Source organism: Coregonus clupeaformis, unplaced genomic scaffold, assembly GCF_020615455.1.
Source record: "Coregonus clupeaformis isolate EN_2021a unplaced genomic scaffold, ASM2061545v1 scaf1301, whole genome shotgun sequence".
Lineage (NCBI taxonomy): Eukaryota > Metazoa > Chordata > Actinopteri > Salmoniformes > Salmonidae > Coregonus > Coregonus clupeaformis.
The window spans coordinates 1-25,863 of NW_025534755.1; the positions used below are offsets into that span (position 1 = coordinate 1).

At 41.1% G+C, this 25,863-nt stretch overlaps 43 non-coding genes across 43 annotated transcripts; all 43 read left to right on the forward strand.

Moving 5' to 3' along the window:
- Window positions 1–577: 577 nt before the first annotated feature.
- Window positions 578–649, forward strand: trnaq-cug. Its single transcript has one exon. It is a non-coding gene; the product is annotated as a tRNA-Gln (tRNA).
- Window positions 650–1,471: 822 nt separating this feature from the next.
- Window positions 1,472–1,543, forward strand: trnaq-cug. Its single transcript has one exon. It is a non-coding gene; the product is annotated as a tRNA-Gln (tRNA).
- Window positions 1,544–1,869: 326 nt separating this feature from the next.
- trnaq-cug lies at window positions 1,870–1,941 on the forward strand. Its single transcript has one exon. It is a non-coding gene; the product is annotated as a tRNA-Gln (tRNA).
- Window positions 1,942–2,763: 822 nt separating this feature from the next.
- Window positions 2,764–2,835, forward strand: trnaq-uug. The gene has a single exon. It is a non-coding gene; the product is annotated as a tRNA-Gln (tRNA).
- Window positions 2,836–2,951: 116 nt separating this feature from the next.
- Window positions 2,952–3,023, forward strand: trnaq-cug. The gene has a single exon. It is a non-coding gene; the product is annotated as a tRNA-Gln (tRNA).
- Window positions 3,024–3,658: 635 nt separating this feature from the next.
- Window positions 3,659–3,730, forward strand: trnaq-uug. The gene has a single exon. It is a non-coding gene; the product is annotated as a tRNA-Gln (tRNA).
- A 116-nt stretch (window positions 3,731–3,846) lies between these two features.
- trnaq-cug lies at window positions 3,847–3,918 on the forward strand. Its single transcript has one exon. It is a non-coding gene; the product is annotated as a tRNA-Gln (tRNA).
- Window positions 3,919–4,243: 325 nt separating this feature from the next.
- On the forward strand, window positions 4,244–4,315 carry trnaq-cug. Its single transcript has one exon. It is a non-coding gene; the product is annotated as a tRNA-Gln (tRNA).
- Window positions 4,316–5,138: 823 nt separating this feature from the next.
- trnaq-uug lies at window positions 5,139–5,210 on the forward strand. Its single transcript has one exon. It is a non-coding gene; the product is annotated as a tRNA-Gln (tRNA).
- Window positions 5,211–5,326: 116 nt separating this feature from the next.
- On the forward strand, window positions 5,327–5,398 carry trnaq-cug. The gene has a single exon. It is a non-coding gene; the product is annotated as a tRNA-Gln (tRNA).
- Window positions 5,399–7,291: 1,893 nt separating this feature from the next.
- trnaq-uug lies at window positions 7,292–7,363 on the forward strand. Its single transcript has one exon. It is a non-coding gene; the product is annotated as a tRNA-Gln (tRNA).
- A 708-nt stretch (window positions 7,364–8,071) lies between these two features.
- Window positions 8,072–8,143, forward strand: trnaq-uug. Its single transcript has one exon. It is a non-coding gene; the product is annotated as a tRNA-Gln (tRNA).
- A 116-nt stretch (window positions 8,144–8,259) lies between these two features.
- On the forward strand, window positions 8,260–8,331 carry trnaq-cug. The gene has a single exon. It is a non-coding gene; the product is annotated as a tRNA-Gln (tRNA).
- An 822-nt stretch (window positions 8,332–9,153) lies between these two features.
- trnaq-uug lies at window positions 9,154–9,225 on the forward strand. Its single transcript has one exon. It is a non-coding gene; the product is annotated as a tRNA-Gln (tRNA).
- A 337-nt stretch (window positions 9,226–9,562) lies between these two features.
- Window positions 9,563–9,634, forward strand: trnaq-uug. The gene has a single exon. It is a non-coding gene; the product is annotated as a tRNA-Gln (tRNA).
- Window positions 9,635–9,752: 118 nt separating this feature from the next.
- On the forward strand, window positions 9,753–9,824 carry trnaq-cug. The gene has a single exon. It is a non-coding gene; the product is annotated as a tRNA-Gln (tRNA).
- Window positions 9,825–10,646: 822 nt separating this feature from the next.
- On the forward strand, window positions 10,647–10,718 carry trnaq-uug. The gene has a single exon. It is a non-coding gene; the product is annotated as a tRNA-Gln (tRNA).
- A 116-nt stretch (window positions 10,719–10,834) lies between these two features.
- trnaq-cug lies at window positions 10,835–10,906 on the forward strand. The gene has a single exon. It is a non-coding gene; the product is annotated as a tRNA-Gln (tRNA).
- A 326-nt stretch (window positions 10,907–11,232) lies between these two features.
- trnaq-cug lies at window positions 11,233–11,304 on the forward strand. The gene has a single exon. It is a non-coding gene; the product is annotated as a tRNA-Gln (tRNA).
- Window positions 11,305–12,126: 822 nt separating this feature from the next.
- trnaq-uug lies at window positions 12,127–12,198 on the forward strand. Its single transcript has one exon. It is a non-coding gene; the product is annotated as a tRNA-Gln (tRNA).
- A 116-nt stretch (window positions 12,199–12,314) lies between these two features.
- Window positions 12,315–12,386, forward strand: trnaq-cug. The gene has a single exon. It is a non-coding gene; the product is annotated as a tRNA-Gln (tRNA).
- Window positions 12,387–13,208: 822 nt separating this feature from the next.
- trnaq-uug lies at window positions 13,209–13,280 on the forward strand. The gene has a single exon. It is a non-coding gene; the product is annotated as a tRNA-Gln (tRNA).
- Window positions 13,281–13,396: 116 nt separating this feature from the next.
- trnaq-cug lies at window positions 13,397–13,468 on the forward strand. The gene has a single exon. It is a non-coding gene; the product is annotated as a tRNA-Gln (tRNA).
- Window positions 13,469–14,480: 1,012 nt separating this feature from the next.
- On the forward strand, window positions 14,481–14,552 carry trnaq-cug. Its single transcript has one exon. It is a non-coding gene; the product is annotated as a tRNA-Gln (tRNA).
- A 1,392-nt stretch (window positions 14,553–15,944) lies between these two features.
- Window positions 15,945–16,016, forward strand: trnaq-cug. The gene has a single exon. It is a non-coding gene; the product is annotated as a tRNA-Gln (tRNA).
- An 808-nt stretch (window positions 16,017–16,824) lies between these two features.
- trnaq-uug lies at window positions 16,825–16,896 on the forward strand. Its single transcript has one exon. It is a non-coding gene; the product is annotated as a tRNA-Gln (tRNA).
- A 116-nt stretch (window positions 16,897–17,012) lies between these two features.
- On the forward strand, window positions 17,013–17,084 carry trnaq-cug. Its single transcript has one exon. It is a non-coding gene; the product is annotated as a tRNA-Gln (tRNA).
- Window positions 17,085–17,410: 326 nt separating this feature from the next.
- trnaq-cug lies at window positions 17,411–17,482 on the forward strand. Its single transcript has one exon. It is a non-coding gene; the product is annotated as a tRNA-Gln (tRNA).
- An 822-nt stretch (window positions 17,483–18,304) lies between these two features.
- Window positions 18,305–18,376, forward strand: trnaq-uug. The gene has a single exon. It is a non-coding gene; the product is annotated as a tRNA-Gln (tRNA).
- A 326-nt stretch (window positions 18,377–18,702) lies between these two features.
- Window positions 18,703–18,774, forward strand: trnaq-cug. The gene has a single exon. It is a non-coding gene; the product is annotated as a tRNA-Gln (tRNA).
- An 822-nt stretch (window positions 18,775–19,596) lies between these two features.
- On the forward strand, window positions 19,597–19,668 carry trnaq-uug. The gene has a single exon. It is a non-coding gene; the product is annotated as a tRNA-Gln (tRNA).
- A 116-nt stretch (window positions 19,669–19,784) lies between these two features.
- On the forward strand, window positions 19,785–19,856 carry trnaq-cug. The gene has a single exon. It is a non-coding gene; the product is annotated as a tRNA-Gln (tRNA).
- A 326-nt stretch (window positions 19,857–20,182) lies between these two features.
- trnaq-cug lies at window positions 20,183–20,254 on the forward strand. Its single transcript has one exon. It is a non-coding gene; the product is annotated as a tRNA-Gln (tRNA).
- Window positions 20,255–21,457: 1,203 nt separating this feature from the next.
- trnaq-uug lies at window positions 21,458–21,529 on the forward strand. Its single transcript has one exon. It is a non-coding gene; the product is annotated as a tRNA-Gln (tRNA).
- Window positions 21,530–21,645: 116 nt separating this feature from the next.
- Window positions 21,646–21,717, forward strand: trnaq-cug. Its single transcript has one exon. It is a non-coding gene; the product is annotated as a tRNA-Gln (tRNA).
- Window positions 21,718–22,539: 822 nt separating this feature from the next.
- On the forward strand, window positions 22,540–22,611 carry trnaq-uug. Its single transcript has one exon. It is a non-coding gene; the product is annotated as a tRNA-Gln (tRNA).
- A 116-nt stretch (window positions 22,612–22,727) lies between these two features.
- trnaq-cug lies at window positions 22,728–22,799 on the forward strand. Its single transcript has one exon. It is a non-coding gene; the product is annotated as a tRNA-Gln (tRNA).
- A 143-nt stretch (window positions 22,800–22,942) lies between these two features.
- Window positions 22,943–23,014, forward strand: trnaq-uug. Its single transcript has one exon. It is a non-coding gene; the product is annotated as a tRNA-Gln (tRNA).
- Window positions 23,015–23,130: 116 nt separating this feature from the next.
- trnaq-cug lies at window positions 23,131–23,202 on the forward strand. The gene has a single exon. It is a non-coding gene; the product is annotated as a tRNA-Gln (tRNA).
- An 822-nt stretch (window positions 23,203–24,024) lies between these two features.
- On the forward strand, window positions 24,025–24,096 carry trnaq-cug. Its single transcript has one exon. It is a non-coding gene; the product is annotated as a tRNA-Gln (tRNA).
- A 325-nt stretch (window positions 24,097–24,421) lies between these two features.
- Window positions 24,422–24,493, forward strand: trnaq-cug. The gene has a single exon. It is a non-coding gene; the product is annotated as a tRNA-Gln (tRNA).
- An 823-nt stretch (window positions 24,494–25,316) lies between these two features.
- Window positions 25,317–25,388, forward strand: trnaq-uug. The gene has a single exon. It is a non-coding gene; the product is annotated as a tRNA-Gln (tRNA).
- Window positions 25,389–25,504: 116 nt separating this feature from the next.
- On the forward strand, window positions 25,505–25,576 carry trnaq-cug. The gene has a single exon. It is a non-coding gene; the product is annotated as a tRNA-Gln (tRNA).
- Window positions 25,577–25,863: the final 287 nt, after the last annotated feature.

Below are 25,863 nucleotides of genomic sequence, written 5' to 3' on the forward strand. Positions count from 1 at the left end.
ACTCTGGACTTTGAATCCAGTGATCCGAGTTCAAGTCTCGGTAGAACCAGTTTTGGTTTTGTTCTGAACCGTTAAACTAGCCTGACAAAAATCTGTTCTCGTGAGGATTGCATGTTTAACCAAGGACAGCAAAGTCTGAACACTACACTGAAGTGTTCTATTCAGGGGTTCTATGGAGTAATGGTTAGCACTCTGGACTCTGAATCCTGTGATCCGAGTTCAAATCTCGGTAGAACCTACCACGTGACACAATCCACCTCTGTGACCTCGAATAAAGCAGTATGAAAAATATTACTTTGTTGGCAGCATTTGCTATTAAAGATAGACTGTTGATATGCAGCACAAAGAGTTTTAAAAAACTGTACAATTCCCAAAAGCAATCATTATCAGGTTCTATGGTGTAATGTTTAGCACTCTGGACATTGAATCCAATGATCCGAGTTCAAGTCTCGGTAGAACCTGCTTTTTATTTGTTCTGAACCATTCAAATAGCCTGAAAATAATATTTGCTCCTGCAGTTTCTATGGTGAACCAAGGACAGTAAAATCTGAACACCTGACTAATGTATTCTATACAGGGTTCTATGGTGTAATGGTTAGCACTCAGGACTCTGAATCCTGCGATCCGAGTTCAAATCTCGGAAGGACCTATCCTCCTTTTGCAATGACATACTCCTCTCCTGTCAACTTTAATATAGTAATGTGTGAATAAAACAAGTGATTGGGGGGCGTCGATAAGCAGTCATCGGTACGCGCGAACGGCTAGCTTAAAGGAAATGCTTACTGTGATTGTCTACTGCATTTGCTATAGCCTACTTGCTGCCCCTTAAAAGTGACAATATTGGAGATTGTTTCCCCCTCATTGAATCAATCGTGATGAAAATGTGCAGATTTCCAAGTTGTTACATGGCAGGTTAGCCCCGTTGTTTAAAGCGATGTGCTAATAACTTGAAGGTCGCAGGTTTCATACCTGTACAGCCCAGGTGGAATTGTCTCTGTTTCTCCGGTGAACCAAGAACAGGCAAATCTATACACTTCAGTGACGTGAACAAATTCAGTATCCATGGTGTAATGGTTAGCACTCTGAATCCTGATCTCTGAGTTCAAATCTTGGTAGGACCTACCAGGTGACAGTCCTCTCCAGTGAACCGGAATCCAGCAGTATGAAAAACAATGCTGTGGTGTCAGTATTTGCTAAAAAAGAAGGGCTGGTGTTATGTTTCTTAATATCCCACACAAAAAGTTGTAAAAAATCTGTAAAATTCCCCAAAACAGCCAATATCAGGTTCTATGGAGTAATGGTGAGCACTCTGGACTTTGAATCAAGTGATCCGAGTTCAAGTCTAGGTAGAACCAGTTTTGGTTTTGTTCTGAACCGTTAAACTAGCCTGACAATTATCTGTTCTCTTGAGGATTGCATGTTTAACCAAGGACAGCAAAGTCTGAACACTACACTGAAGTGTTCTGTTCAGGGTTCTATGGTGTAATGGTTAGCACTCAGGACTCTGAATCCAGCGATCCGAGTTCAAATCTCGGTAGAACCTACCACGTGACACAATCCACCTCAGTGACCTTGAATAAAGCAGTATGAAAAATATTACTTTGTTGGCAGTATTTGCTGTTGATATGCAGCACAAAGTGTTTTAAAAAATCTGTACAATTCCCAAAAGCAATCATTATCAGGTTCTATGGTGTAATGTTTAGCACTCTGGACATTGAATCCAATGATCCGAGTTCAAGTCTCGGTAGAACCTGCTTTTTATTTGTTCTGAACAATTCAAATAGCCTGAAAATAATATTTGCTCCTGCAGTTTCTATGGTGAACCAAGGACAGTAAAATCTGAACACCTGACTAAAGTATTCTATACAGGGTTCTATGGTGTAATGGTTAGCACTCAGGACTCTGAATCCTGCGATCTGAGTTCAAATCTCGGTAGGACCTATCCTCCTTTTGCAATGACATACTCCTCTCCTGTCAACTTTAATATAGTAATGTGTGAATAAAACAAGTGATTGGGGGCGTCGATAAGCAGTCATCGGTGCGCGCGAACGGCTAGCCTAAAGGGAATGCTTACTGTGATTGTCTACTGCATTTGCTATAGCCTACTTGCTGCCCCTTAAAAGTGACAATATTGGAGATTGTTTTCCCCCTCATTGAATCAATCGTGATGAAAATGTGCAGATTTCCAAGTTGTTACATGGCAGGTTAGCCCCGTTGTTTAAAGCGATGTGCTAATAACTTGAAGGTCGCAGGTTTCATACCTGTACAGCCCAGGTGGAATTGTCTCTGTTTCTCCGGTGAACCAAGAACAGGCAAATCTATACACTTCACTGACGTGAACAAATTCAGTATCCATGGTGTAATGGTTAGCACTCTGAATCCTGATCTCTGAGTTCAAATCTTGGTAGGACCTACCAGGGGACAGTCCTCTCCAGTGAACCGGAATCCAGCAGTATGAAAAATAATGCTGTGGTGTCAGTATTTGCTAAAAAAGAAGAGCTGGTGTTTTGTTTCTTAATATCCCACACAAAAAGTTGTAAAAAATCTGTAAAATTCCCCAAAACAACCAATATCAGGTTCTATGGAGTAATGGTTAACACTCTGGACTTTGAATCCAGTGATCCGAGTTCAAGTCTAGGTAGAACCAGTTTTGGTTTAGTTCTGAACCGTTAAACTAGCCTGATAAAAATCTGTTCTCCTGAGGATTGCATGTTTAACCAAGGACAGCAAAGTCTGAACACTACACTGAAGTGTTCTATACAGGGTTCTATGGTGTAATGGTTAGCACTCTGGACTTTGAATCCAGTGATCCGAGTTAAAGTCTCGGTAGAACCTGTTTTGGTTTTGTTCTGAACCGTTAAACTAGCCTGACAATAATCTGTTCTCGTGAGGATTGCATGTTTAACCAAGGACAGCAAAGTCTGAACACTACACTGAAGTGTTCTATACAGGGTTCTATGGTGTAATGGTTAGCACTCAGGACTCTGAATCCTGCGATCCGAGTTCAAATCTCGGTAGGACCTATCCTCCTTTTGCAATGACATACTCCTCTCCTGTCAACTTTAATATAGTAATGTGTGAATAAAACAAGTGATTGGGGGGCGTCGATAAGCAGTCATCGGTGCAGCGCGAACGGCTAGCCTAAAGGAAATGCTTACTGTGATTGTCTACTGCATTTGCTATAGCCTACTTGCTGCCCCTTAAAAGTGACAATATTGGAGATTGTTTCCCCCTCATTGAATCAATCGTGATGAAAATGTGCAGATTTCCAAGTTGTTACATGGCAGGTTAGCCCCGTTGTTTAAAGCGATGTGCTAATAACTTGAAGGTCGCAGGTTTCATACCTGTACAGCCCAGGTGGAATTGTCTCTGTTTCTCCGGTGAACCAAGAACAGGCAAATCTATACACTTCAGTGACGTGAACAAATTCAGTATCCATTGTGTAATGGTTAGCACTCTGAATCCTGATCTCTGAGTTCAAATCTTGGTAGGACCTACCAGGGGACAGTCCTCTCCAGTGAACCGGAATCCAGCAGTATGAAAAATAATGCTGTGGTGTCAGTATTTGCTAAAAAAGAAGGGCTGGTGTTATGTTTCTTAATATCCCACTCAAAAAGTTGTAAAAAATCTGTAAAATTCCCCAAAACAACCAATATCAGGTTCTATGGAGTAATGGTGAGCACTCTGGACTTTGAATCCAGTGATCTGAGTTCAAGTCTCGGTAGAACCAGTTTTGGTTTAGTTCTGAACCGTTAAACTAGCCTGATAAAAATCTGTTCTCCTGAGGATTGCATGTTTAACCAAGGACAGCAAAGTCTGAACACTACACTGAAGTGTTCTATACAGGGTTCTATGGTGTAATGGTTAGCACTCAGGACTCTGAATCCTGTGATCTGAGTTCAAATCTCGGTAGAACCTACCACGTGACACAATCCACCTCAGTGACCTCGAATAAAGCAGTATGAAAAATATTACTTTGTTGGCAGCATTTGCTGTTGATATGCAGCACAAAGAGTTTTAAAAAACTGTACAATTCCCAAAAGCAATCATTATCAGGTTCTATGGTGTAATGTTTAGCACTCTGGACATTGAATCCAATGATCCGAGTTCAAGTCTCGGTAGAACCTGCTTTTTATTTGTTCTGAACCATTCAAATAGCCTGAAAATAATATTTGCTCCTGCAGTTTCTATGGTGAACCAAGGACAGTAAAATCTGAACACCTGACTAAAGTATTCTATACAGGGTTCTATGGTGTAATGGTTAGCACTCAGGACTCTGAATCCTGTGATCTGAGTTCAAATCTCGGTAGGACCTATCCTCCTTTTGCAATGACATACTCCTCTCCTGTCAACTTTAATATAGTAATGTGTGAATAAAACAAGTGATTGGGGGGCGTTGATAAGCAGTCATCGGTACGTGCGAACGGCTAGCCTAAAGGAAATGCTTACTGTGATTGTCTACTGCATTTGCTATAGCCTACTTGCTGCCACTTAAAAGTGACAATATTGGAGATTGTTTCCCCCTCATTGAATCAATCGTGATGAAAATGTGCAGATTTCCAAGTTGTTACATGGCAGGTTAGCCCAGTTGTTTAAAGCGATGTGCTAATAACTTGAAGGTCGCTGGTTTCATACCTGTACAGTCCAGGTGGAATTGTCTCTGTTTCTCCGATGAACCAAGAACAGGCAAATCTATACACTTCACTGACTTGAACAAATTCAGTACCCATGGTGTAATTGTTAGCACTCTGAATCCTGATCTCTGAGTTCAAATCTTGGTAGGACCTACCAGGGGACAGTCCTCTCCAGTGAACCGGAATCCAGCAGTATGAAAAATAATGCTGTGGTGTCAGTATTTGCTAAAAAAGAAGGGCTGGTGTTATGTTTCTTAATATCCCACACAAAAAGTTGTAAAAAAATCTGTAAAATTCCCCAAAACAACCAATATCAGGTTCTATGGAGTAATGGTTAGCACTCTGGACTTTGAATCCAGTGATCCGAGTTCAAGTCTAGGTAGAACCAGTTTTGGTTTAGTTCTGAACCGTTAAACTAGCCTGATAAAAATCTGTTCTCGTGAGGATTGCATGTTTAACCAAGGACAGCAAAGTCTGAACACTACACTGAAGTGTTCTATACAGGGTTCTATGGTGTAATGGTTAGCACTCTGGACTTTGAATCCAGTGATCCGAGTTAAAGTCTCGGTAGAACCTGTTTTGGTTTTGTTCTGAACCGTTAAACTAGCCTGACAATAATCTGTTCTCGTGAGGATTGCATGTTTAACCAAGGACAGCAAAGTCTGAACACTACACTGAAGTGTTCTATACAGGGTTCTATGGTGTAATGGTTAGCACTCAGGACTCTGAATCCTGCGATCCGAGTTCAAATCTCGGTAGGACCTATCCTCCTTTTGCAATGACATACTCCTCTCCTGTCAACTTTAATATAGTAATGTGTGAATAAAACAAGTGATTGGGGGGCGTCGATAAGCAGTCATCGGTACGCGCGAACGGCTAGCCTAAAGGAAATGCTTACTGTGATTTTCAACTGCATTTGCTATAGCCTACTTGCTGCCCCTTAAAAGTGACAATATTGGAGATTGTTTCCCCCTCATTGAATCAATCGTGATGAAAATGTGCTGATTTCCAAGTTGTTACATGGCAGGTTAGCCCCGTTGTTTAAAGCGATGTGCTAATAACTTGAAGGTCGCAGGTTTCATACCTGTACAGCCCAGGTGGAATTGTCTCTGTTTCTCCGATGAACCAAGAACAGGCAAATCTATACACTTCACTGACTTGATCAAATTCAGTATCCATGGTGTAATGGTTAGCACTCTGAATCCTGATCTCTGAGTTCAAATCTTGGTAGGACCTACCAGGGGACAGTCCTCTCCAGTGAACCGGAATCCAGCAGTATGAAAAATAATGCTGTGGTGTCATTATTTGCTAAAAAAGAAGGGCTGGTGTTATGTTTCTTAATATCCCACACAAAAAGTTGTAAAAAATCTGTAAAATTCCCCAAAACAACCAATATCAGGTTCTATGGAGTAATGGTTAGCACTCTGGACTTTGAATCCAGTGATCTGAGTTCAAGTCTAGGTAGAACCAGTTTTGGTTTAGTTCTGAACCGTTAAACTAGCCTGATAAAAATCTGTTCTCCTGAGGATTGCATGTTTAACCAAGGACAGCAAAGTCTGAACACTACACTGAAGTGTTCTATACAGGGTTCTATGGTGTAATGGTTAGCACTCTGTACTTTGAATCAAGTGATCTGAGTTCAAGTCTCGGTAGAACCTGTTTTGGTTTTGTTCTGAACCGTTAAACTAGCCTGACAATAATCTGTTCTCGTGAGGATGGCATGTTTAACCAAGGACAGCAAAGTCTGAACACTACACTGAAGTGTTCTATACAGGGTTCTATGGTGTAATGGTTAGCACTCAGGACTCTGAATCCTGCGATTCGAGTTCAAATCTCGGGAGGACCTATCCTCCTTTTGCAATGACATACTCCTCTCCCGTCAACTTTAATATAGTAATGTGTGAATAAAACAAGTGATTGGGGGGCGTCGATAAGCAGTCATCGGTACGCGCGAACGGCTAGCCTAAAGGAAATGCTTACTGTGATTTTCAACTGCATTTGCTATAGCCTACTTGCTGCCCCTTAAAAGTGACAATATTGGAGATTGTTTCCCCCTCATTGAATCAATCGTGATGAAAATGTGCTGATTTCCAAGTTGTTACATGGCAGGTTAGCCCCGTTGTTTAAAGCGATGTGCTAATAACTTGAAGGTCGCAGGTTTCATACCTGTACAGCCCAGGTGGAATTGTCTCTGTTTCTCCGGTGAACCAAGAACAGGCAAATCTATACACTTCACTGACTTGAACAAATTCAGTATCCATGGTGTAATGGTTAGCACTCTGAATCCTGATCTCTGAGTTCAAATCTTGGTGGGACAGTCCTCTCCAGTGAACCGGAATCCAGCAGTATGAAAAACAATGCTGTGGTGTCAGTATTTGCTAAAAAAAGAAGGGCTGGTGTTATGTTTCTTAATATCTCACTCAAAAAGTTGTAACAAATCTGTAAAATTCCACAAAACATCCAATATCAGGTTCTATGGAGTAATGGTGAGCACTCTGGACTTTGAATCCAGTGATCCGAGTTCAAGTCTAGGTAGAACCAGTTTTGGTTTAGTTCTGAACCGTTAAACTAGCCTGATAAAAATCTGTTCTCCTGAGGATTGCATGTTTAACCAAGGACAGCAAAGTCTGAACACTACACTGAAGTGTTCTATACAGGGTTCTATGGTGTAATGGTTAGCACTCTGGACTTTGAATCCAGTGATCCGAGTTCAAGTCTCGGTAGAACCTTTCGACGTAAAAGCCTGAAATAATCTGTTTGAGATGAGTTTAACCAAGGACAGCAAAGTTGAAATGAAGTGTTCTAAAGGAGAAGGAGCACTCAGGACTCTGAATCCTGCGATCTGAGTTCAAATCTCAGTAGAACCTACCATGTGACACAATCCACCTCAGTGACCTCGAATAAAGCAGTATGAAAAATATTACTTTGTTGGCAGCATTACCTATTAAAGATAGACTGTTGATATGCAGCACAAAGAGTTTTAAAAAATCTGTACAATTCCCAAAAGCAATCATTATCAGGTTCTATGGTGTAATGTTTAGCACTCTGGACATTGAATCCAATGATCCGAGTTCAAGTCTCGGTAGAACCTGCTTTTTATTTGTTCTGAACCATTCAAATAGCCTGAAAATAATATTTGCTCCTGCAGTTTCTATGGTGAACCAAGGACAGTAAAATCTGAACACCTGACTAAAGTATTCTATACAGGGTTCTATGGTGTAATGGTTAGCACTCTGAATCCTGATCTCTGAGTTCAAATCTTGGTAGGACCTACCAGGGGACAGTCCTCTCCAGTGAACCGGAATCCAGCAGTATGAAAAATAATGCTGTGGTGTCATTATTTGCTAAAAAAGAAGGGCTGGTGTTATGTTTCTTAATATCCCACACAAAAAGTTGTAAAAAATCTGTAAAATTCCCCAAAAGCAACCAATATACAGGGTTCTATGGTGTAATGGTTAGCACTCTGGACTTTGAATCCAGTGATCCGAGTTCAAGTCTCGGTAGAACCTGTTTTGGTTTTGTTCTGAACCGTTAAACTAGCCTGACAATAATCTGTTCTCCTGAGAATTGCATGTTTAACCAAGGACAGCAAAGTCTGAACACTACACTGAAGTGTTCTATACAGGGTTCTATGGTGTAATGGTTAGCACTCAGGACTCTGAATCCTGCGATCCGAGTTCAAATCTCGGTAGGACCTATCCTCCTTTTGCAATGACATACTCCTCTCCTGTCAACTTTAATATAGTAATGTGTGAATAAAACAAGTGATTGGGGGGCGTCGATAAGCAGTCATCGGTACGCGCGAACGGCTAGCCTAAAGGGAATGCTTACTGTGATTGTCTACTGCATTTGCTATAGCCTACTTGCTGCCCCTTAAAAGTGACAATATTGGAGATTGTTTCCCCCTCATTGAATCAATCGTGATGAAAATGTGCAGATTTCCAAGTTGTTACATGGCAGGTTAGCCCCGTTGTTTAAAGCGATGTGCTAATAACTTGAAGGTCGCAGGTTTCATACCTGTACAGCCCAGGTGGAATTGTCTCTGTTTCTCCGGTGAACCAAGAACAGGCAAATCTATACACTTCACTGACGTGAACAAATTCAGTATCCATGGTGTAATGGTTAGCACTCTGAATCCTGATCTCTGAGTTCAAATCTTGGTAGGACCTACCAGGGGACAGTCCTCTCCAGTGAACCGGAATCCAGCAGTATGAAAAATAATGCTGTGGTGTCAGTATTTGCTAAAAAAGAAGGGCTGGTGTTATGTTTCTTAATATCCCACACAAAAAGTTGTAAAAAATCTGTAAAATTCCCCAAAACAACCAATATCAGGTTCTATGGATTAATGGTGAGCACTCTGGACTTTGAATCCAGTGATCCGAGTTCAAGTCTAGGTAGAACCAGTTTTGGTTTAGTTCTGAACCGTTAAACTAGCCTGATAAAAATCTGTTCTCCTGAGGATTGCATGTTTAACCAAGGACAGCAAAGTCTGAACACTACACTGAAGTGTTCTATACAGGGTTCTATGGTGTAATGGTTAGCACTCTGGACTTTGAATCCAGTGATCCGAGTTCAAGTCTCGGTAGAAACTGTTTTGGTTTTGTTCTGAACCGTTAAACTAGCCTGACAATAATCTGTTCTCGTGAGGATTGCATGTTTAACCAAGGACAGCAAAGTCTGAACACTACACTGAAGTGTTCTATACAGGGTTCTATGGTGTAATGGTTAGCACTCAGGACACTGAATCCTGCGATCCGAGTTCAAATCTCCGTAGAACCTACCACGTGACACAATCCACCTCTGTGACCTCGAATAAAGCAGTATGAAAAATATTACTTTGTTGGCAGCATTTGCTATAGAAGACTGTTGATATGCAGCACAAAGAGTTTTAGAAAATCTGTACAATTCCCAAAAGCAATCATTATCAGGGTTCTATGGTGTAATGGTTAGCACTCTGGACATTGAATCCAGTGATCTGAGTTCAAGTCTCGGTAGAACCTGCTTTTTATTTGTTCTGAACCATTAAAATAGCCTGAAAATAATATTTGCTCCTGCAGAATTTCTATGGTTAACCAAGGACAGTAAAATCTGAACACCTGACTAAAGTATTCTATACAGGGTTCTATGGTGTAATGGTTAGCACTCAGGACTCTGAATCCTGCGATCCGAGTTCAAATCTCGGTAGGACCTATCCTCCTTTTGCAATGACATACTCCTCTCCTGTCAACTTTAATATAGTAATGTGTGAATAAAACAAGTGATTGGGGGCGTCGATAAGCAGTCATCGGTACGCCGCGAACGGCTAGCCTAAAGGAAATGCTTACTGTGATTGTCTACTGCATTTGCTATAGCCTACTTGCTGCCCCTTAAAAGTGACAATATTGGAGATTGTTTCCCCCTCATTGAATCAATCGTGATGAAAATGTGCAGATTTCCAAGTTGTTACATGGCAGGTTAGCCCCGTTGTTTAAAGCGATGTGCTAATAACTTGAAGGTCGCAGGTTTCATACCTGTACAGCCCAGGTGGAATTGTCTCTGTTTCTCCGGTGAACCAAGAACAGGCAAATCTATACACTTCACTGACGTGAACAAATTCAGTATCCATGGTGTAATGGTTAGCACTCTGAATCCTGATCTCTGAGTTCAAATCTTGGTAGGACCTACCAGGGGACAGTCCTCTCCAGTGAACCGGAATCCAGCAGTATGAAAAATAATGCTGTGGTGTCAGTATTTGCTAAAAAAGAAGGGCTGGTGTTATGTTTCTTAATATCCCACACAAAAAGTTGTAAAAAATCTGTAAAATTCCCCAAAACAACCAATATCAGGTTCTATGGAGTAATGGTTAGCACTCTGGACTTTGAATCCAGTGATCCGAGTTCAAGTCTAGGTAGAACCAGTTTTGGTTTAGTTCTGAACCGTTAAACTAGCCTGATAAAAATCTGTTCTCCTGAGGATTGCATGTTTAACCAAGGACAGCAAAGTCTGAACACTACACTGAAGTGTTCTATACAGGGTTCTATGGTGTAATGGTTAGCACTCTGGACTTTGAATCCAGTGATCCGAGTTCAAGTCTCGGTAGAACCTGTTTTGGTTTTGTTCTGAACCGTTAAACTAGCCTGACAATAATCTGTTCTCGTGAGGATTGCATGTTTAACCAAGGACAGCAAAGTCTGAACACTACACTGAAGTGTTCTATACAGGGTTCTATGGTGTAATGGTTAGCACTCAGGACTCTGAATCCTGCGATCCGAGTTCAAATCTCGGTAGAACCTACCACGTGACACAATCCACCTCAGTGACCTCGAATAAAGCAGTATGAAAAATATTACTTTGTTGGCAGCATTTGCTGTTGATATGCAGCACAAAGAGTTTTAAAAAATCTGTACAATTCCCAAAAGCAATCATTATCAGATTCTATGGTGTAATGTTTAGCACTCTGGACATTGAATCCAATGATCTGAGTTCAAGTCTCGGTAGAACCTGCTTTTTATTTGTTCTGAACCATTCAAATAGCCTGAAAATAATATTTGCTCCTGCAGTTTCTATGGTGAACCAAGGACAGTAAAATCTGAACACCTGAATAAAGTATTCTATACAGGGTTCTATGGTGTAATGGTTAGCACTCAGGACTCTGAATCCTGCGATCCGAGTTCAAATCTCGGTAGGACCTATCCTCCTTTTGCAATGACATACTCCTCTCCTGTCAACTTTAATATAGTAATGTGTGAATAAAACAAGTGATTGGGGGCGTCGATAAGCAGTCATCGGTGCAGTGCGAACGGCTAGCCTAAAGGAAATGCTTACTGTGATTGTCTACTGCATTTGCTATAGCCTACTTGCTGCCCCTTAAAAGTGACAATATTGGAGATTGTTTCCCCCTCATTGAATCAAACGTGATGAAAATGTGCAGATTTCCAAGTTGTTACATGGCAGGTTAGCCCCGTTGTTTAAAGCGATGTGCTAATAACTTGAAGGTCGCAGGTTTCACACCTGTACAGCCCAGGTGGAATTGTCTCTGTTTCTCCGGTGAACCAAGAACAGGCAAATCTATACACTTCACAGACGTGAACAAATTCAGTATCCATGGTGTAATGGTTAGCACTCTGAATCCTGATCTCTGAGTTCAAATCTTGGTAGGACCTACCAGGGGACAGTCCTCTCCAGTGAACCGGAATCCAGCAGTATGAAAAACAATGCTGTGGTGTCAGTATTTGCTAAAAAAGAAGGGCTGGTGTTATGTTTCTTAATATCCCACACAAAAAGTTGTAAAAAAACTGTACAATTCCCAAAAGCAATCATTATCAGGTTCTATGGTGTAATGTTTAGCACTCTGGACATTGAATCCAATGATCCGAGTTCAAGTCTAGGTAGAACCAGTTTTGGTTTAGTTCTGAACCGTTAAACTAGCCTGATAAAAATCTGTTCTCCTGAGGATTGCATGTTTAACCAAGGACAGCAAAGTCTGAACACTACATTGAAGTGTTCTATACAGGGTTCTATGGTGTAATGGTTAGCACTCTGGACTTTGAATCCAGTGATCCGAGTTCAAGTCTCGGTAGAACCTGTTTTGGTTTTGTTCTGAACCGTTAAACTAGCCTGACAATAATCTGTTCTCGTGAGGATTGCATGTTTAACCAAGGACAGCAAAGTCTGAACACTACACTGAAGTGTTCTATACAGGGTTCTATGGTGTAATGGTTAGCACTCAGGACTCTGAATCCTGCGATCTGAGTTCAAATCTCGGTAGGACCTATCCTCCTTTTGCAATGACATACTCCTCTCCTGTCAACTTTAATATAGTAATGTGTGAATAAAACAAGTGATTGGGGGCGTCGATAAGCAGTCATCGGTGCCGCGCGAACGGCTAGCCTAAAGGGAATGCTTACTGTGATTGTCTACTGCATTTGCTATAGCCTACTTGCTGCCCCTTAAAAGTGACAATATTGGAGATTGTTTCCCCCTCATTGAATCAATCGTGATGAAAATGTGCAGATTTCCAAGTTGTTACATGGCAGGTTAGCCCCGTTGTTTAAAGCGATGTGCTAATAACTTGAAGGTCGCAGGTTTCATACCTGTACAGCCCAGGTGGAATTGTCTCTGTTTCTCCGGTGAACCAAGAACAGGCAAATCTATACACTTCACTGACGTGAACAAATTCAGTATCCATGGTGTAATGGTTAGCACTCTGAATCCTGATCTCTGAGTTCAAATCTTGGTAGGACCTACCAGGGGACAGTCCTCTCCAGTGAACCGGAATCCAGCAGTATGAAAAATAATGCTGTGGTGTCAGTATTTGCTAAAAAAGAAGGGCTGGTGTTATGTTTCTTAATATCCCACACAAAAAGTTGTAAAAAATCTGTAAAATTCCCCAAAACAATCAATATCAGGTTCTATGGAGTAATGGTTAGCACTCTGGACTTTGAATCCAGTGATCCGAGTTCAAGTCTAGGTAGAACCAGTTTTGGTTTAGTTCTGAACCGTTAAACTAGCCTGATAAAAATCTGTTCTCCTGAGGATTGCATGTTTAACCAAGGACAGCAAAGTCTGAACACTACATTGAAGTGTTCTATACAGGGTTCTATGGTGTAATGGTTAGCACTCTGGACTTTGAATCCAGTGATCTGAGTTCAAGTCTCGGTAGAACCTGTTTTGGTTTTGTTCTGAACCGTTAAACTAGCGTGACAATAATCTGTTCTCGTGAGGATTGCATGTTTAACCAAGGACAGCAAAGTCTGAACACTACACTGAAGTGTTCTATACAGGGTTCTATGGTGTAATGGTTAGCACTCAGGACTCTGAATCCTGCGATCCGAGTTCAAATCTCGGTAGGACCTATCCTCCTTTTGCAATGACATACTCCTCTCCTGTCAACTTTAATATAGTAATGTGTGAATAAAACAAGTGATTGGGGGGCGTCGATAAGCAGTCATCGGTACGCGCGCGAACGGCTAGCCTAAAGGAAATGCTTACTGTGATTGTCTACTGCATTTGCTATAGCCTACTTGCTGCCCCTTAAAAGTGACAATATTGGAGATTGTTTCCCCCTCATTGAATCAATCGTGATGAAAATGTGCAGATTTCCAAGTTGTTACATGGCAGGTTAGCCCCGTTGTTTAAAGCGATGTGCTAATAACTTGAAGGTCGCAGGTTTCATACCTGTACAGCCCAGGTGGAATTGTCTCTGTTTCTCCGGTGAACCAAGAACAGGCAAATCTATACACTTCACTGACGTGAACAAATTCAGTATCCATGGTGTAATGGTTAGCACTCTGAATCCTGATCTCTGAGTTCAAATCTTGGTAGGACCTACCAGGGGACAGTCCTCTCCAGTGAACCGGAATCCAGCAGTATGAAAAATAATGCTGTGGTGTCAGTATTTGCTAAAAAAGAAGGGCTGGTGTTATGTTTCTTAATATCCCACACAAAAAGTTGTAAAAAATCTGTAAAATTCCCCAAAACAACCAATATCAGGTTCTATGGAGTAATGGTTAGCACTCTGGACTTTGAATCCAGTGATCTGAGTTCAAGTCTAGGTAGAACCAGTTTTGGTTTAGTTCTGAACCGTTAAACTAGCCTGATAAAAATCTGTTCTCCTGAGGAGTGCATGTTTAACCAAGGACAGCAAAGTCTGAACACTACATTGAAGTGTTCTATACTGGGTTCTATGGTGTAATGGTTAGCACTCTGTACTTTGAATCAAGTGATCCGAGTTCAAGTCTCGGTAGAACCTGTTTTGGTTTTGTTCTGAACCGTTAAACTAGCCTGACAATAATCTGTTCTCGTGAGGATGTCATGTTTAACCAAGGACAGCAAAGTCTGAACACTACACTGAAGTGTTCTATACAGGGTTCTATGGTGTAATGGTTAGCACTCAGGACTCTGAATCCTGCGATCCGAGTTCAAGTCTCGGTAGGACCTATCCTCCTTTTGCAATGACATACTCCTCTCCCGTCAACTTTAATATAGTAATGTGTGAATAAAACAAGTGATTGGGGGGCGTCGATAAGCAGTCATCGGTACCCGCGAACGGCTAGCCTAAAGGAAATGCTTACTGTGATTGTCTACTGCATTTGCTATAGCCTACTTGCTGCCCCTTAAAAGTGACAATATTGGAGATTGTTTCCCCCTCATTGAATCAATCGTGATGAAAATGTGCAGATTTCCAAGTTGTTACATGGCAGGTTAGCCCCGTTGTTTAAAGCGATGTGCTAATAACTTGAAGGTCGCAGGTTTCATACCTGTACAGCCCAGGTGGAATTGTCTCTGTTTCTCCGGTGAACCAAGAACAGGCAAATCTATACACTTCACTGACGTGAACAAATTCAGTATCCATGGTGTAATGGTTAGCACTCTGAATCCTGATCTCTGAGTTCAAATCTTGGTAGGACCTACCAGGGGACAGTCCTCTCCAGTGAACCGGAATCCAGCAGTATGAAAAATAATGCTGTGGTGTCAGTATTTGCTAAAAAAGAAGGGCTGGTGTTATGTTTCTTAATATCCCACACAAAAAGTTGTAAAAAATCTGTAAAATTCCCCAAAACAACCAATATCAGGTTCTATGGAGTAATGGTGAGCACTCTGGACTTTGAATCCAGTGATCCGAGTTCAAGTCTAGGTAGAACCAGTTTTGGTTTAGTTCTGAACCGTTAAACTAGCCTGATAAAAATCTGTTCTCCTGAGGATTGCATGTTTAACCAAGGACAGCAAAGTCTGAACACTACACTGAAGTGTTCTATACAGGGTTCTATGGTGTAATGGTTAGCACTCTGGACTTTGAATCCAGTGATCCGAGTTCAAGTCTCAGACTGTTTTGGTTTTGTTAACCGTTAAATAGCTGACAATAATCTGTTTCTGAGATTGCATGTTTAACAAGGACAGAAAGTCTGAACACTACACTGAAGTGTTCTATAAGGGTTCATGGTGTAGACTCAGGACTTGAATCCTGCGATCTGAGTTCAAATCTCGGTAGAACCTACCACGTGACACAATCCACCTCAGTGACCTCGAATAAAGCAGTATGAAAAATATTACTTTGTTGGCAGCATTTGATTAAAGAGCTGTTGATATGCAGCACAAAGAGTTTTAAAAAAATCTGTACAATTCCCAAAAGCAATCATTATCAGGTTCTATGGTGTAATGTTTAGCACTCTGGACATTGAATCCAGTGATCTGAGTTCAAGTCTCGGTAGAACCTGCTTTTTTTTTGTTCTGAACAGTTAAAATAGCCTGAAAATAATATTTTCTCCTGCAGTTTCTATGGTGAACCAAGGACAGCAAAGTCTGAACACCTGACTAAAGTATTCTATACAGGGTTCTATGGTGTAATGGTTAGCACTCAGGACTCTGAATCCTGCGATCCGAGTTCAAATCTCGGTAGGACCTATCCTCCTTTTGCAATGACATACTCCTCTCCTGTCAACTTTAATATAGTAATGTGTGAATAAAACAAGTGATTGGGGGCGTCGATAAGCAGTCATCGGTACGCGCGAACGGCTAGCCTAAAGGAAATGCTTACTGTGATTGTCTACTGCATTTGCTATAGCCTACTTGCTGCCCCTTAAAAGTGACAATATTGGAGATTGTTTCCCCCTCATTGAATCAATCGTGATGAAAATGTGCAGATTTCCAAGTTGTTACATGGCAGGTTAGCCCCGTTGTTTAAAGCGATGTGCTAATAACTTGAAGGTCGCAGGTTTCATACCTGTACAGCCCAGGTGGAATTGTCTCTGTTTCTCCGGTGAACCAAGAACAGGCAAATCTATACACTTCACTGACGTGAACAAATTCAGTATCCATGGTGTAATGGTTAGCACTCTGAATCCTGATCTCTGAGTTCAAATCTTGGTAGGACCTACCAGGGGACAGTCCTCTCCAGTGAACCGGAATCCAGCAGTATGAAAAACAATGCTGTGGTGTCAGTATTTGCTAAAAAAGAAGGGCTGGTGTTATGTTTCTTAATATCCCACACAAAAAGTTGTAAAAAATCTGTAAAATACCCCAAAAAACCAATATCAGGTTCTATGGAGTAATGGTTAGCACTCTGGACTTTGAATCCAGTGATCCGAGTTCAAGTCTAGGTAGAACCAGTTTTGGTTTAGTTCTGAACCGTTAAACTAGCCTGAAAAAAATCTGTTCTCCTGAGGATTGCATGTTTAACCAAGGACAGCAAAGTCTGAACACTACACTGAAGTGTTCTATGGTGTAATGGTTAGCACTCTGGACTTTGAATCCAGTGATCCGAGTTCAAGTCTCGGTAGAACCTGTTTTGGTTTTGTTCTGAACCGTTAAACTAGCCTGACAATAATCTGTTCTCTTGAGGATTGCATGTTTAACCAAGGACAGCAAAGTCTGAACACTACACTGAAGTGTTCTATACAGGGTTCTATGGTGTAATGGTTAGCACTCAGGACTCTGAATCCTGCGATCCGAGTTCAAGTCTCGGTAGAACCTACCACGTGACACAATCCACCTCAGTGACCTTGAATAAAGCAGTATGAAAAATATTACTATGTTGGCTGTATTTGCTGTTGATATGCAGCACAAAGAGTTTTAAAAAATCTGTACAATTCCCAAAAGCAATCATTATCAGGTTCTATGGTGTAATGTTTAGCACTCTGGACATTGAATCCAATGATCCGAGTTCAAGTCTCGGTAGAACCTGCTTTTTATTTGTTCTGAACCATTCAAATAGCCTGAAAATAATATTTGCTCCTGCAGTTTCTATGGTGAACCAAGGACAGTAAAATCTGAACACCTGACTAAAGTATTCTATACAGGGTTCTATGGTGTAATGGTTAGCACTCAGGACTCTGAATCCTGCGATATGAGTTCAAATCTCAGTAGGACCTATCCTCCTTTTGCAATGACATACTCCTCTCCTGTCAACTTTAATATAGTAATGTGTGAATAAAACAAGTGATTGTGGGGCGTCGATAAGCAGTCATCGGTACGCGCGAACGGCTAGCCTAAAGGAAATGCTTACTGTGATTGTCTACTGCATTTGCTATAGCCTACTTGCTGCCCCTTAAAAGTGACAATATTGGAGATTGTTTCCCCCTCATTGAATCAATCGTGATGAAAATGTGCAGATTTCCAAGTTGTTACATGGCAGGTTAGCCCCGTTGTTTAAAGCGATGTGCTAATAACTTGAAGGTCGCAGGTTTCACACCTGTACAGCCCAGGTGGAATTGTCTCTGTTTCTCCGGTGAACCAAGAACAGGCAAATCTATACACTTCACTGACGTGAACAAATTCAGTATCCATGGTGTAATGGTTAGCACTCTGAATCCTGATCTCTGAGTTCAAATCTTGGTAGGACCTACCAGGGGACAGTCCTCTCCAGTGAACCGGAATCCAGCAGTATGAAAAATAATGCTGTGGTGTCAGTATTTGCTAAAAAAGAAGGGCTGGTGTTATGTTTCTTAATATCCCACACAAAAAGTTGTAAAAAATCTGTAAAATTCCCCAAAACAACCAATATCAGGTTCTATGGATTAATGGTTAGCACTCTGGACTTTGAATCCAGTGATCCGAGTTCAAGTCTAGGTAGAACCAGTTTTGGTTTAGTTCTGAACCGTTAAACTAGCCTGATAAAAATCTGTTCTCCTGAGGATTGCATGTTTAACCAAGGACAGCAAAGTCTGAACACTACACTGAAGTGTTCTATACAGGGTTCTATGGTGTAATGGTTAGCACTCTGGACTTTGAATCCAGTGATCCGAGTTCAAGTCTCGGTAGAACCTACCACGTGACACAATCCACCTCAGTGACCTCGAATAAAGCAGTATGAAAAATATTACTTTGTTGGCAGCATTTGCTGTTGATATGCAGCACAAAGAGTTTAAAAAAATCTGTACAATTCCCAAAAGCAATCATTATCAGATTCTATGGTGTAACGTTTAGCACTCTGGACATTGAATCCAATGATCTGAGTTCAAGTCTCGGTAGAACCTGCTTTTTATTTGTTCTGAACCATTCAAATATCCTGAAAATAATATTTGCTCCTTCAGTTTCTATGGTGAACCAAGGACAGTAAAATCTGAACACCTGACTAAAGTATTCTATACAGGGTTCTATGGTGTAATGGTTAGCACACAGGACTCTGAATCCTGTGATCCGAGTTCAAATCTCGGTAGGACCTATCCTCCTTTTGCAATGACATACTCCTCTCCTGTCAACTTTAATATAGTAATGTTTGAATAAAACAAGTGATTGGGGGGCATCGATAAGCAGTCATCGGTACGCGCGAACGGCTAGCCTAAAGGAAATGCTTACTGTGATTGTCTACTGCATTTGCTATAGCCTACTTGCTGCCCCTTAAAAGTGACAATATTGGAGATTGTTTCCCCCTCATTGAATCAATCGTGATGAAAATGTGCAGATTTCCAAGTTGTTACATGGCAGGTTAGCCCCGTTGTTTAAAGCGATGTGCTAATAACTTGAAGGTCGCAGGTTTCATACCTGTACAGCCCAGGTGGAATTGTCTCTGTTTCTCCGGTGAACCAAGAACAGGCAAATCTATACACTTCACTGACTTGAACAAATTCAGTTTCCATGGTGTAATGGTTAGCACTCTGAATCCTGATCTCTGATTTCAAATCTTGGTAGGACCTACCAGGGGACAGTCCTCTCCAGTGAACCGGAATCCAGCAGTATGAAAAATAATGCTGTGGTGTCAGTATTTGCTAAAAAAGAAGGGCTGGTGTTATGTTTCTTAATATCCCAAACAAAAAGTTGTAAAAAATCTGTAAAATTCCCCAAAACAACCAATATCAGGTTCTATGGAGTAATGGTTAGCACTCTGGACTTTGAATCCAGTGATCCGAGTTCAAGTCTAGGTAGAACCAGTTTTGGTTTAGTTCTGAACCGTTAAACTAGCCTGATAAAAATCTGTTCTCCTGAGGATTGCATGTTTAACCAAGGACAGCAAAGTCTGAACACTACACTGAAGTGTTCTATACAGGGTTCTATGGTGTAATGGTTAGCACTCTGGACTTTGAATCCAGTGATCCGAGTTCAAGTCTCGGTAGAACCTGTTTTGGTTTTGTTCTGAACCGTTAAACTAGCCTGACAATAATCTGTTCTCGTGAGGATTGCATGTTTAACCAAGGACAGCAAAGTCTGAACACTACACTGAAGTGTTCTATACAGGGTTCTATGGTGTAATGGTTAGCACTCAGGACTCTGAATCCTGCGATCTGAGTTCAAATCTCGGTAGAACCTACCACGTGACACAATCCACCTCAGTGACCTCGAATAAAGCAGTATGAAAAATATTACTTTGTTGGCAGCATTTGCTGTTGATATGCAGCACAAAGAGTTTTAAAAAATCTGTACAATTCCCAAAAGCAATCATTATCAGGTTCTATGGTGTAATGTTTAGCACTCTGGACATTGAATCCAATGATCCGAGTTCAAGTCTCGGTAGAACCTGCTTTTTATTTGTTCTGAACAATTCAAATAGCCTGAAAATAATATTTGCTCCTGCAGTTTCTATGGTGAACCAAGGACAGTAAAATCTGAACACCTGACTAAAGTATTCTATACAGGGTTCTATGGTGTAATGGTTAGCACTCAGGACTCTGAATCCTGCGATCCGAGTTCAAATCTCGGTAGGACCTATCCTCCTTTTGCAATGACATACTCCTCTCCTGTCAACTTTAATATAGTAATGTGTGAATAAAACAAGTGATTGGGGGGCGTCGATAAGCAGTCATCGGTACGCGCGAACGGCTAGCCTAAAGGAAATGCTTACTGTGATTGTCTACTGCATTTGCTATAGCCTACTTGCTGCCCCTTAAAAGTGACAATATTGGAGATTGTTTCCCCCTCATTGAATCAATCGTGATGAAAATGTGCAGATTTCCAAGTTGTTACATGGCAGGTTAGCCCCGTTGTTTAAAGCGATGTGCTAATAACTTGAAGGTCGCAGGTTTCATACCTGTACAGCCCAGGTGGAATTGTCTCTGTTTCTCCGGTGAACCAAGAACAGGCAAATCTATACACTTCACTGACTTGAACAAATTCAGTATCCATGGTGTAATGGTTAGCACTCTGAATCCTGATCTCTGAGTTCAAATCTTGGTAGGACCTACCAGGGGACAGTCCTCTCCAGTGAACCGGAATCCAGCAGTATGAAAAACAATGCTGTGGTGTCAGTATTTGCTAAAAAAGAAGGGCTGGTGTTATGTTTCTTAATATCCCACACAAAAAGTTGTAAAAAATCTGTAAAATTCCCCAAAACAACCAATATCAGGTTCTATGGAGTAATGGTGAGCACTCTGGACTTTGAATCCAGTGATCCGAGTTCAAGTCTAGGTAGAACTAGTTTTGGTTTAGTTCTGAACCGTTAAACTAGCCTGATAAAAATCTGTTCTCCTGAGGATTGCATGTTTAACCAAGGACAGCAAAGTCTGAACACTACACTGAAGTGTTCTATACAGGGTTCTATGGTGTAATGGTTAGCACTCTGTACTTTGAATCCAGTGATCTGAGTTCAAGTCTCGTAGAACCTGTTTTTTCTAACCGTAAACTAGCCTGACAATAATCTTTTTCTTGAGGAATGTTTAACCAAGGACAGCAAAGTCTGAACACTACACTGAAGTGTTCTATACAGGGTTCTATGGTGTTGGTTAGCACTCAGGACTCTGAATCCTGCGATCCGAGTTCAAATCTCGGTAGAACCTACCACGTGACACAATCCACCTCAGTGACCTCGAATAAAGCAGTATGAAAAATATTACTTTGTTGGCAGCATTTGCTGTTGATATGCAGCACAAATAGTTTTAAAAAATCTGTAAAATTCCCAAAAGCAATCATTATCAGGTTCTATGGAGTAATGGTGAGCACTCTGGACTTTGAATCCAGTGATCCGAGTTCAAGTCTCGGTAGAACCTGCTTTTTATTTGTTCTGAACAATTAAAATAGCCTGAAAATAATATTTGCTCCTGCAGTTTCTATGGTTAACCAAGGACAGCAAAGTCTGAACACCTGACTAAAGTATTCTATACAGGGTTCTATGGTGTAATGGTTAGCACTCAGGACTCTGAATCCTGCGATCCGAGTTCAAATCTCAGTAGGACCTATCCTCCTTTTGCAATGACATACTCCTCTCCTGTCAACTTTAATATAGTAATGTGTGAATAAAACAAGTGATTGGGGGGCGTTGATAAGCAGTCATCGGTACGTGCGAACGGCTAGCCTAAAGGAAATGCTTACTGTGATTGTCTACTGCATTTGCTATAGCCTACTTGCTGCCCCTTATAAGTGACAATATTGGAGATTGTTTCCCCCTCATTGAATCAATCGTGATGAAAATGTGCAGATTTCCAAGTTGTTACATGGCAGGTTAGCCCAGTTGTTTAAAGCGATGTGCTAATAACTTGAAGGTCGCTGGTTTCATACCTGTACAGTCCAGGTGGAATTGTCTCTGTTTCTCCGATGAACCAAGAACAGGCAAATCTATACACTTCACTGACGTGAACAAATGCAGTATCCATGGTGTAATGGTTAGCACTCTGAATCCTGATCTCTGAGTTCAAATCTTGGTAGGACCTACCAGGGGACAGTCCTCTCCAGTGAACCGGAATCCAGCAGTATGAAAAACAATGCTGTGGTGTAAGTATTTGCTAAAAAAGAAGGGCTGGTGTTATGTTTCTTAATATCCCACACAAAAAGTTGTAAAAAATCTGTAAAATTCCCCCAAAAAAACCAATATCAGGTTCTATGGAGTAATGGTTAGCACTCTGGACTTTGAATCCAGTGATCCGAGTTCAAGTCTAGGTAGAACCAGTTTTGGTTTAGTTCTGAACCGCTAAACTAGACTGACAATAATCTGTTCTCTTCAGTATTGCATGTTTAACCAAGGACAGCAAAGTCTGAACACTACACTGAAGTGTTCTATAAAGGTTCTATGGTGTAATGGTTAGCACTCTGGACTTTGAATCCAGTGATCCGAGTTCAAGTCTTGGTTGAACCTGTTTTGGTTTTGTTCTGAACCGTTAAACTAGCCTGACAATAATCTGTTCTCTTGAGGATTGCATGTTTAACCAAGGACAGCAAAGTCTGAACACTACACTGAAGTGTTCTATACAGGGTTCTATGGTGTAATGGTTAGCACTCAGGACTCTGAATCCTGTGATCCGAGTTCAAATCTCGGTAGAACCTACCACGTGACACAATCCACCTCTGTGACCTCGAATAAAGCAGTATGAAAAATATTACTTTGTTGGCAGCATTTGAAGAGCTGTTGATATGCAGCACAAAGAGTTTTAAAAAAACTGTACAATTCCCAAATGCAACCAATATCAGGTTCTATGGTGTAATAGTTAACACTCTGGACTTTGAATCCAGTGATCCGAGTTCAAGTCTCGGTAGAACCTGCTTTTTATTTGTTCTGAACCATTCAAATAGCCTGAAAATAATATTTGCTCCTGCAGTTTCTATGGTGAACCAAGGACAGTAAAATCTGAACACCTGACTAAAGTATTCTATACAGGGTTCTATGGTGTAATGGTTAGCACTCAGGACTCTGAATCCTGCGATACGAGTTCAAATCTCGGTAGGACCTATCCTCCTTTTGCAATGACATACTCCTCTCCTGTCAACTTTAATATAGTAATGTGTGAATAAAACAAGTGATTGGGGGCGTCGATAAGCAGTCATCGGTACGCGCGAACGGCTAGCCTAAAGGAAATGCTTACTGTGATTGTCTACTGCATTTGCTATAGCCTACTTGCTGCCCCTTAAAAGTGACAATATTGGAGATTGTTTCCCCCCTCATTGAATCAATCGTGATGAAAATGTGCAGATTTCCAAGTTGTTACATGGCAGGTTAGCCCCGTTGTTTAAAGCGATGTGCTAATAACTTGAAGGTCGCAGGTTTCATACCTGTACAGCCCAGGTGGAATTGTCTCTGTTTCTCCGGTGAACCAAGAACAGGCAAATCTATACACTTCACTGACTTGAACAAATTCAGTATCCATGGTGTAATGGTTAGCACTCTGAATCCTGATCTCTGAGTTCAAATCTTGGTAGGACCTACCAGGGGACAGTCCTCTCCAGTGAACCGGAATCCAGCAGTATGAAAAATAATGCTGTGGTGTCAGTATTTGCTAAAAAAGAAGGGCTGGTGTTATGTTTCTTAATATCCCACACAAAAAGTTGTAAAAAATCTGTAAAATTCCCCAAAACAACCAATATCAGGTTCTATGGAGTAATGGTTAGCACTCTGGACTTTGAATCCAGTGATCCGAGTTCAAGTCTAGGTAGAACCAGTTTTGGTTTAGTTCTGAACCGTTAAACTAGCCTGATAAAAATCTGTTCTCCTGAGGATTGCATGTTTAACCAAGGACAGCAAAGTCTGAACACTACACTGAAGTGTTCTATACAGGGTTCTATGGTGTAATGGTTAGCACTCAGGACTCTGAATCCTGCGATCTGAGTTCAAATCTCGGTAGAACCTACCACGTGACACAATCCACCTCAGTGACCTCGAATAAAGCAGTATGAAAAATATTACTTTGTTGGCAGCATTTGCTGTTGATATGCAGCACAAAGAGTTTAAAAAAACTGTACAATTCCCAAAAGCAATCATTATCAGGTTCTATGGTGTAATGTTTAAAACTCTGGACATTGAATCCAATGATCCGAGTTCAAGTCTCGGTAGAACCTGCTTTTTATTTGTTCTGAACCATTCAAATAGCCTGAAAATAATATTTGCTTCTGCAGTTTCTATGGTGAACCAAGGACAGTAAAATCTGAACACCTGACTAAAGTATTCTATACAGGGTTCTATGGTGTAATGGTTAGCACTCAGGACTCTGAATCCTGCGATCCGAGTTCAAATCTCGGTAGGACCTATCCTCCTTTTGCAATGACATACTCCTCTCCTGTCAACTTTAATATAGTAATGTGTGAATAAAACAAGTGATTGGGGGGCGTTGATAAGCAGTCATCGGTACGTGCGAACGGCTAGCCTAAAGGAAATGCTTACTGTGATTGTCTACTGCATTTGCTATAGCCTACTTGCTGCCACTTAAAAGTGACAATATTGGAGATTGTTTTCCCCCTCATTGAATCAATCGTGATGAAAATGTGCAGATTTCCAAGTTGTTACATGGCAGGTTAGCCCCGTTGTTTAAAGCGATGTGCTAATAACTTGAAGGTCGCAGGTTTCATACCTGTACAGCCCAGGTGGAATTGTCTCTGTTTCTCCGGTGAACCAAGAACAGGCAAATCTATACACTTCACTGACGTGAACAAATTCAGTATCCATGGTGTAATGGTTAGCACTCTGAATCCTGATCTCTGAGTTCAAATCTTGGTAGGACCTACCAGGGGACAGTCCTCTCCAGTGAACCGGAATCCAGCAGTATGAAAAATAATGCTGTGGTGTCAGTATTTGCTAAAAAAGAAGGGCTGGTGTTATGTTTCTTAATATCCCACACAAAAAGTTGTAAAAAATCTGTAAAATTCCCCAAAACAACCAATATCAGGTTCTATGGAGTAATGGTTAGCACTCTGGACTTTGAATCCAGTGATCCGAGTTCAAGTCTAGGTAGAACCAGTTTTGGTTTAGTTCTGAACCGTTAAACTAGCCTGATAAAAATCTGTTCTCCTGAGGATTGCATGTTTAACCAAGGACAGCAAAGTCTGAACACTACACTGAAGTGTTCTATACAGGGTTCTATGGTGTAATGGTTAGCACTCTGGACTTTGAATCCAGTGATCCGAGTTCAAGTCTCGGTAGAACCTGTTTTGGTTTTGTTCTGAACCGTTAAACTAGCCTGACAATAATCTGTTCTCTTGAGGATTGCATGTTTAACCAAGGACAGCAAAGTCTGAACACTACACTGAAGTGTTCTATACAGGGTTCTATGGTGTAATGGTTAGCACTCAGGACTCTGAATCCTGCGATCCGAGTTCAAATCTCGGTAGAACCTACCACGTGACACAATCCACCTCTGTGACCTCGAATAAAGCAGTATGAAAAATATTACTTTGTTGGCAGCATTTGCTGTTGATATGCAGCACAAAGAGTTTTAAAAAACTGTACAATTCCCAAAAGCAATCATTATCAGTTTCTATGGTGTAATGTTTAGCACTCTGGACATTGAATCCAATGATCCGAGTTCAAGTCTCGGTAGAACCTGCTTTTTATTTGTTCTGAACAATTCAAATAGCCTGAAAATAATATTTGCTCCTGCAGTTTCTATGGTGAACCAAGGAC